At 44.5% G+C, this 8,463-nt stretch overlaps 2 long non-coding RNA genes across 2 annotated transcripts in view; one reads left to right on the forward strand and one right to left on the reverse strand.

Moving 5' to 3' along the window:
* Positions 1–2,492: 2,492 nt before the first annotated feature.
* On the forward strand, positions 2,493–4,465 carry LOC115190811 (uncharacterized). Its single transcript, XR_003877409.1, has 3 exons — positions 2,493–3,857; positions 4,006–4,396; positions 4,448–4,465. It is a non-coding gene; the product is annotated as an uncharacterized LOC115190811 (long non-coding RNA).
* A 2,668-nt stretch (positions 4,466–7,133) lies between these two features.
* Positions 7,134–8,463, reverse strand: part of LOC115190815 (uncharacterized) — a 1,691-nt gene continuing 361 nt past the window's right edge. The window contains exons 1-2 of the long non-coding RNA XR_003877413.1: positions 8,208–8,463; positions 7,134–8,139 (exon numbers count right to left, since the gene is read on the reverse strand). The exon at positions 8,208–8,463 is cut by the window's right edge and continues 361 nt beyond it. This is a non-coding gene — a long non-coding RNA (uncharacterized LOC115190815). The remainder of the gene's footprint in view (positions 8,140–8,207) is intronic.

An 8,463-nucleotide genomic window follows, 5' to 3' on the forward strand; every position in this document is an offset into this window, starting at 1 on the left:
GTGCTGTGTTATTTACATATACACAATGTAGTAAAGCATCTCGTGTTGATCTTGACTGACAAACACAAGTTCAAGTAACATAGTTTGGGGGGAGTGATATCAGAATCAGACATGAGGAAATCATTTCAAAATACTGTATCTGGGCTTGATTGAGCTTGCCTGGAGCAACGGAACCAATAGAACATAAACCCCCGCCCATCTGGCACTCCAGGCAGGCTAGAGCAAACGCTTGAAGTATTTGAACCCGTGTCTGAACAGAACCAACAAGGTGGTAGTATTATAGTAGTAGTGCATAGTACAAAGAGAGAAAGTGCTAAATCTTCCCATCAAGGTGTTCGCCAAGGGACCGTCTCAAAAGTCCTGGTAGGCTACCAATACCATGCATATAAAAAGACAACCGTCTACGTCCCAAAATGGCTCCCTATTACCCTATATAGTGCACTACTTTTGACCTGTGCCTATGGGTAGTAGTGCACTATAAAAGGAATAGGGTGTCATTTTTGGGACGCACACGACGATCCGTGTCACTGTAAGATGTACAGCGAGGTGGTGGACAATACAAAGTTGTGAAGAATGAATGAGCGAGTTCCAAAACTATGCTTTTTCTGTGTCGTACATAGAGGACAGTGTAGAGAGTAACAATAGGAACCGGAGCTTTGTCACATGACCAACGACAGCCGGGGGGAAAACGGACAACGGAATTCTAATTAACACAGGATGCGTCTGAAATGGCACCCTAGTCCCATATGTAGAATATACTGCGATGGATGCAGACACAGTCAGACTAGAAGGTTCACTGTTTTCTTTAAATAAAAAGGGAGGTTTCAACTGGAATGGAATGCAAAAGCACAAACGTGGTGGTGGTGATGGTGTGGTTGGACTGGGCCAGAGTTACAACAAAATACAATGTCAAAGCCATTGTCATGTATCTTTATATAGAAGTGTAGCTAAGTTGTTTGTTATCTCTCTGTCTGTGCCAAACCCATAATTGGGTACTGTTGGAATTGTCAACTTTCACAGGAGTCAAATTGAAGTCTCTAGGGGAATACAAGAATACATACCAAGCGCCATGAAGAAAAAAACAAAACAACGTTACATTTTGGAACAAAAGAATGTCACTGACTCAGTCAAGCTTGACTGACTTGACAGATTGTCAGGACTCAATACCCAAAACACTACGCCTATGTCCAAAATGGCACCCTATTCCCTATATAGTGCACTACTTTTGACCAGAGCCCTATGACCCCTGGTCAAAAGTAGTGCACTCTATCAGGAATAGGGTGCAATAGGATGCAGAAAACAACTCTCATCAACATATTTGTGCATTTATTTAAAATCCCATACTGAGGTTTATCTCAGGTCCTAGCTGTTAAACATGTTGGGGTTTAAACCAAAGACATTACACTAGGCTAGCTGTTGACCATGAGGGGGTTTAAACCAAAGACATTACACTAGGCTAGCTAGCTGTTGACCATGTTGGGGTTTAAACCAAAGACATTACACTAGTTTAGCTAGCTGATGACCATGTTGGGGTTTAAACCAAAGACATTACACTAGGTTAGCTAGCTGTTGACCATGTTGGGGTTTAAACCAAAGACATTACACTAGGTTAGCTAGCTGTTGACCATGTTGGGGTTTAAACCAAAGACATTACACTAGGTTAGCTGTTGACCATGTTGGGTTTAAACCAAAGACATTACACTAGGTTAGCTGTTAACCATGATGGGGTTTAAACCAAAGACATTACACTAGGCTAGCTAGCTGTTGACTGTTGTGGGGTTTAAACCAAAGACATTACACTAGGTTAGCTAGTTGTTGACCATGTTGGGGTTTAAACCAAAGACATTACACTAGGTTAGCTAGCTGTTGACCATGTTGGGGTTTAAACCAAAGACATTACACTAGGTTAGCTAGCTGTTGACCATGGCGGGGTTTAAACCAAAGACATTACACTAGGTTAGCTGTTGATTGTTGTGGGGTATAAACCAAATACATTACACTAGGTTAGCTAGTTGTTGACCATGTTGGGGTTTAAACCAAAGACATTACACTAGGTTAGCTGTTGACTATGATGGGGTTTAAACCAAAGACATTACACTAGGTTAGCTGTTGACCATGTTGGGGTTTAAACCAAAGACATTACACTAGGTTAGCTAGCTGTTGACCATGTTGGGGTTTAAACCAAAGACATTACACTAGGTTAGCTGTTGACCATGTTGGGGTTTAAACCAAAGACATTACACTAGGCTAGCTAGCTGTTGACCATGTTGGGGTTTAAACCAAAGACATTACACTAGGTTAGCTGTTGACCATGATGGGGTTTAAACCAAAGACATTACACTAGGTTAGCTGTTGACCAGATGGGGTTTAAACCAACGACATTACACTAGGTTAGCTGTTGACCATGTTGGGGTTTAAACCAAAGACATTACACTAGGTTAGCTAGCTGTTGACCATGTTGGGGTTTAAACCAAATACATTACACTAGGTTAGCTAGCTGTTGACCATATTGGGGTTTAAACCAAATACATTACACTAGCTAGCTGTTGACCATGATGGGGTTTAAACCAAAGACATTACACTAGGTTAGCTGTTGACCATGTTGGGGTTTAAACCAAAGACATTACACTAGGTTAGCTAGCTGTTGACCATGTTGGGGTTTAAACCAAAGACATTACACTAGGTTAGCTAGCTGTTGACCATGTTGGGGTTTAAATCAAAGACATTACACTAGGTTAGCTGTTGACCATGTTGGGGTTTAAACCAAAGACATTACACTAGGCTAGCTAGCTGTTGACCATGTTGGGGTTTAAACCAAAGACATTACACTAGGTTAGCTGTTGACCATGATGGGGTTTAAACCAAAGACATTACACTAGGCTAGCTGTTGACCATGTTGGGGTTTAAACCAAAGACAGTACACTAGGTTAGCTAGCTTTTGACCATGTTGGGGTTTAAACCAAATACATTACACTAGGTTAGCTAGCTGTTGACCATATTGGGGTTTAAACCAAATACATTACACTAGGTTAGCTAGCTGTTGACCATGTTGGGGTTTAAACCAAAGACATTACACTAGGTTAGCTGTTGACCATGTTGGGGTTTAAACCAAAGACATTACACTAGGTTAGCTAGCTGTTGACCATGTTGGGGTTTAAACCAAAGACATTACACTAGGTTAGCTAGCTGTTGACCATGTTGGGGTTTAAATCAAAGACATTACACTAGGTTAGCTGTTGACCATGTTGGGGTTTAAACCAAAGACATTACACTAGGCTAGCTAGCTGTTGACCATGTTGGGGTTTAAACCAAAGACATTACACTAGGTTAGCTGTTGACCATGATGGGGTTTAAACCAAAGACATTACACTAGCTAGCTGTTAACCATGATGGGGTTTAAACCAAAGACATTACACTAGGTTAGCTGTTGACCATGTTGGGGTTTAAACCAAAGACATTACACTAGGTTAGCTAGCTGTTGACCATGTTGGGGTTTAAACCAAAGACATTACACTAGGTTAGCTAGCTGTTGACCATGTTGGGGTTTAAACCAAAGACATTACACTAGGTTAGCTGTTGACCATGTTGGGGTTTAAACCAAAGACATTACACTAGGCTAGCTAGCTGTTGACCATGTTGGGGTTTAAACCAAAGGCATTACACTAGGTTAGCTGTTGACCATGATGGGGTTTAAACCAAAGACATTACACTAGGTTAGCTGTTGACCAGATGGGGTTTAAACCAAAGACATTACACTAGGTTAGCTGTTGACCATGTTGGGGTTTAAACCAAAGACATTACACTAGGTTAGCTAGCTGTTGACCATGTTGGGGTTTAAACCAAAGACATTACACTAGGTTAGCTAGCTGTTGACTGTTGTGGGGTTTAAACCAAAGACATTACACTAGGTTAGCTAGTTGTTGACCATGTTGGGGTTTAAACCAAAGACATTACACTAGCTAGCTGTTAACCATGATGGGGTTTAAACCAAAGACATTACACTAGGTTAGCTGTTGACCATGTTGGGGTTTAAACCAAAGACATTACACTAGGTTAGCTAGCTGTTGACCATGTTGGGGTTTAAACCAAAGACATTACACTAGGTTAGCTAGCTGTTGACCATGTTGGGGTTTAAACCAAAGACATTACACTAGGTTAGCTGTTGACCATGTTGGGGTTTAAACCAAAGACATTACACTAGGCTAGCTAGCTGTTGACCATGTTGGGGTTTAAACCAAAGACATTACACTAGCTAGCTGTTAACCATGATGGGGTTTAAACCAAAGACATTACACTAGGTTAGCTGTTGACCATGTTGGGGTTTAAACCAAAGACATTACACTAGGTTAGCTAGCTGTTGACCATGTTGGGGTTTAAACCAAAGACATTACACTAGGTTAGCTAGCTGCTGACCATGTTGGGGTTTAAACCAAAGACATTACACTAGGTTAGCTGTTGACCATGTTGGGGTTTAAACCAAAGACATTACACTAGGCTAGCTAGCTGTTGACCATGTTGGGGTTTAAACCAAAGGCATTACACTAGGTTAGCTGTTGACCATGATGGGGTTTAAACCAAAGACATTACACTAGGTTAGCTGTTGACCAGATGGGGTTTAAACCAAAGACATTACACTAGGTTAGCTGTTGACCATGATGGGGTTTAAACCAAAGACATTACACTAGCTAGCTGTTAACCATGATGGGGTTTAAACCAAAGACATTACACTAGGTTAGCTGTTGACCATGTTGGGTTTAAACCAAAGACATTACACTAGGTTAGCTAGCTGTTGACCATGTTGGGGTTTAAACCAAAGACATTACACTAGGTTAGCTAGCTGTTGACCATGTTGGGGTTTAAACCAAAGACATTACACTAGGTTAGCTGTTGACCATGTTGGGGTTTAAACCAAAGACATTACACTAGGCTAGCTAGCTGTTGACCATGTTGGGGTTTAAACCAAAGGCATTACACTAGGTTAGCTGTTGACCATGATGGGGTTTAAACCAAAGACATTACACTAGGTTAGCTGTTGACCAGATGGGGTTTAAACCAAAGACATTACACTAGGTTAGCTGTTGACCATGTTGGGGTTTAAACCAAAGACATTACACTAGGTTAGCTAGCTGTTGACCATGTTGGGGTTTAAACCAAAGACATTACACTAGGCTGGTCATTTGTTGCCTAGATGAAGGTGAATGAGAGAAGTGGTGAATGAAAAACAGAATGACTCTTCCATAAACTCCCATAACATATCATAACATACTAAAAACAACCATAACAACGAAACCCTTTACATTACACACGCAATGGACATTCCAGTTAACATACATACATACCATAACACACAATTATTACTAACATAACTTAAACTTTATCAAAATAGGCGAGTATTATAAGGCACTATACAGTCTAAACTTAACAATACTTATTTGATGCTGTTTGGAAATACCACAAGTTGTTGCTCATTCATTGCTGTGATACACACAAAAGGATGACATCGTCTACTTGTGCCATGACAAGACAAAAATGTATCTACTTCCTGGGTCAAAGGTCCTTGAAAACGGACACGTTTCATTGGGCAGGTGCAATATCAGTCATAAAAACACCGTGGTGCCTGAAAAGATAGGTCCTCGTCAACATTATACATGGCGAAACTTGAGTAGTGAGACACTTGACAGAAATATAATAGTCACACATATACTTATTGCACGAGTACTGAATCAGAGAGAGAACGCTTATATATCTGGGAGCATTCCAGTGAGAAAATTACCCTCACCCATTCCTCCCTCCATTCCTCCCTCCTTTCCTCCCTCCTTTCCTCCATCCCTCCCTCCTTTCCCCATCCCTCCCTCCTTTCCTCCCTCCTTTCCCCACCCCTCCCTCCTTTCCCCATCCCTCCTCCTTTCCCCATCCCTCCCTCCTTTCCTCCATCCCTCCCTCCTTTCCTCCATCCCTCCCTCCTTTCCCCATCCCTCCCTCCTTTCCTCCATCCCTCCCTCCTTTCCTCCACCCCTCCCTCCTTTCCCCATCCCTCCCTCCTTTCCTCCCTCTTTTCCTCCATCCCTCCCTCCTTTCCCCATCCCTCCCTCCTTTCCCCCATCCCTCCCTCCTTTCCTCCCTCCTTTCCTCCCTCTTTTCCTCCATCCCTCCCTCCTTCACTCCATCCCTCCCTCCTTTCCTCCCTCCTTTCCCCACCCCTCCCTCCTTTCCCCATCCCTCCCTCCTTTCCCCATCCCTCCCTCCTTTCCCCATCCCTCCCTCCTTTCCTCCCTCCTTTCCTCCATCCCTCCCTCCTTTCCCCATCCCTCCCTCCTTTCCTCCATCCCTCCCTCCTTTCCTCCACCCCTCCCTCCTTTCCCCATCCCTCCCTCCTTTCCTCCCTCTTTTCCTCCATCCTCCCTCCTTTCCCCATCCCTCCCTCCTTTCCCCCATCCCTCCCTCCTTTCCTCCCTCCTTTCCTCCATCCCTCCCCCTTTCCTCCACCCCTCCCTCCTTTCCCCAACCCTCCCTCCTTTCCTCCCTCTTTTCCTCCATCCCTCCCTCCTTTCCCCATCCCTCCCTCCTTTCCCCCATCCCTCCCTCCTTTCCTCCCTCCTTTCCTCCATCCCTCCCTCCTTTCCTCCACCCCTCCCTCCTTTCCCCATCCCTCCCTCCTTTCCTCCCTCTTTTCCTCCTCCCTCCCTCCTTTCCCCATCCCTCCCTCCTTTCCCCCATCCCTCCCTCCTTTCCTCCCTCCTTTCCTCCATCCCTCCCTCCTTTCCTCCACCCCTCCCTCCTTTCCCCCATCCCTCCCTCCTTTCCTCCCTCCTTTCCTCCATCCCTCCCTCCTTTCCTCCACCCCTCCCTCCTTTCCCCAACCCTCCCTCCTTTCCTCCCTCTTTTCCTCCATCCCTCCCTCCTTTCCCCATCCCTCCCTCCTTTCCTCCCTCTTTTCCTCCATCCCTCCCTCCTTTCCCCATCCCTCCCTCCTTTCCTCCCTCTTTTCCTCCATCCCTCCCTCCTTTCCCCATCCCTCCCTCCTTTCCTCCCTCCTTTCCCCACCCCTCCCTCCTTTCCCCATCCCTCCCTCATTTCCTCCCTCCTTTCCCCATCCCTCCCTCCTTCACTCCATCCATTCCTCTTTTCCTTCCTCGTTGAGAGATCTCTTAGTGAAGCTTATTGGGACAAATATTTTGCTTCTATCTAGCAATTTATGTGCATACATCTGTGTTTCTGTCATAACTGGGCCTTTCTCGTTAGAATGTAGTATACACTGGTTAGTATACACTGGAGTACACTGCAGTATACATTGGTTAGTATACACTGTAGTACACTGGTTAGTATACACAGGAATTCACTGTAGTATACACTGTTTAGTATCTACAGTAGTACACTGTAGTATACACTGGTTAGTATAACCTGTATACATCACTGTCTGGTGGAAAAGTTAAGTGTTTTGATAGCAGCAGAATCATACTTAGCTGGTACCTGATCATTCAAAATGGCCGCCATGTCAAAATGGCTGCCATGTATTGGTACTGAGGATTAGTAAGTACTGAGGATTAGGGCTAGGAGTTTAGAGTTTCTCCTGGTCAGGTCACATGGTCAGGAAAGGAAATACTCCTAGCCCCACTGATTATGAGATGATGAGAAGACGAGAGTCCAGCAACCCAGTAAGGATTGATAGAGTTAAATAGAGAGAGAGAGAGAGAGACTGCAGGAACACAAACATGACAGAAGAGTGAGTGGCACATCGATAATGCTGTAAAGTCAACTGTAAACCATTTGACTTTGCTTGACTGCACACATTAAAACAGTACCACAGTTTTTAACAGTAACACAGCTTTAACAAAAAACTACAATACAAAAGAAATTCGTTGCAACCTTGTCGCCATCGTAGGACGAGACAAAGTCACAAGTCTGTACAAAAACCAAAAAGAAAGTTACAGATCTATATAGTACCAAAAAGATAGTTACAGATCTATATAGTACTACAAAACGAGATGGATGTTGTTTATACTTTGTGGGGATTTTTAACCACTTTCCCAATTCCTCTTCAATAGTGACACATAGGCAGGTATTCAATCAAACATGCATTTAGAAATGTTTACACAGTGTCTTCACGTACCCACACTTCTGTGAGCTGGAAGCATCTACCTGTCAGTGGAGTCTACCTGGCCGTGGAGTCTACCTGGCCGTGGAGTCTACCTGGCCGTGGAGTCTACCTGGCCGTGGAGTCTACCTGGCAGTGGAGTCTACCTGTCAGTGGAGTCTACCTGGCCGTGGAGTCTACCTGGCCGTGGAGTCTACCTGGCCGTGGAGTCTACCTGGCCGTGGAGTCTACCTGGCCGTGGAGTCTACCTGGCAGTGGAGTCTACCTGGCAGTGGAGTCTACCTGTCAGGGGAGTCTACCTGTCAGGGGAGTCTACCTGGCCGTGGAGTCTACCTGGCCGTGGAGTCTACCTGGCAGTGGAGTCTACC

Source organism: Salmo trutta, unplaced genomic scaffold (genome assembly GCF_901001165.1).
Source record: "Salmo trutta unplaced genomic scaffold, fSalTru1.1, whole genome shotgun sequence".
NCBI lineage: Eukaryota > Metazoa > Chordata > Actinopteri > Salmoniformes > Salmonidae > Salmo > Salmo trutta.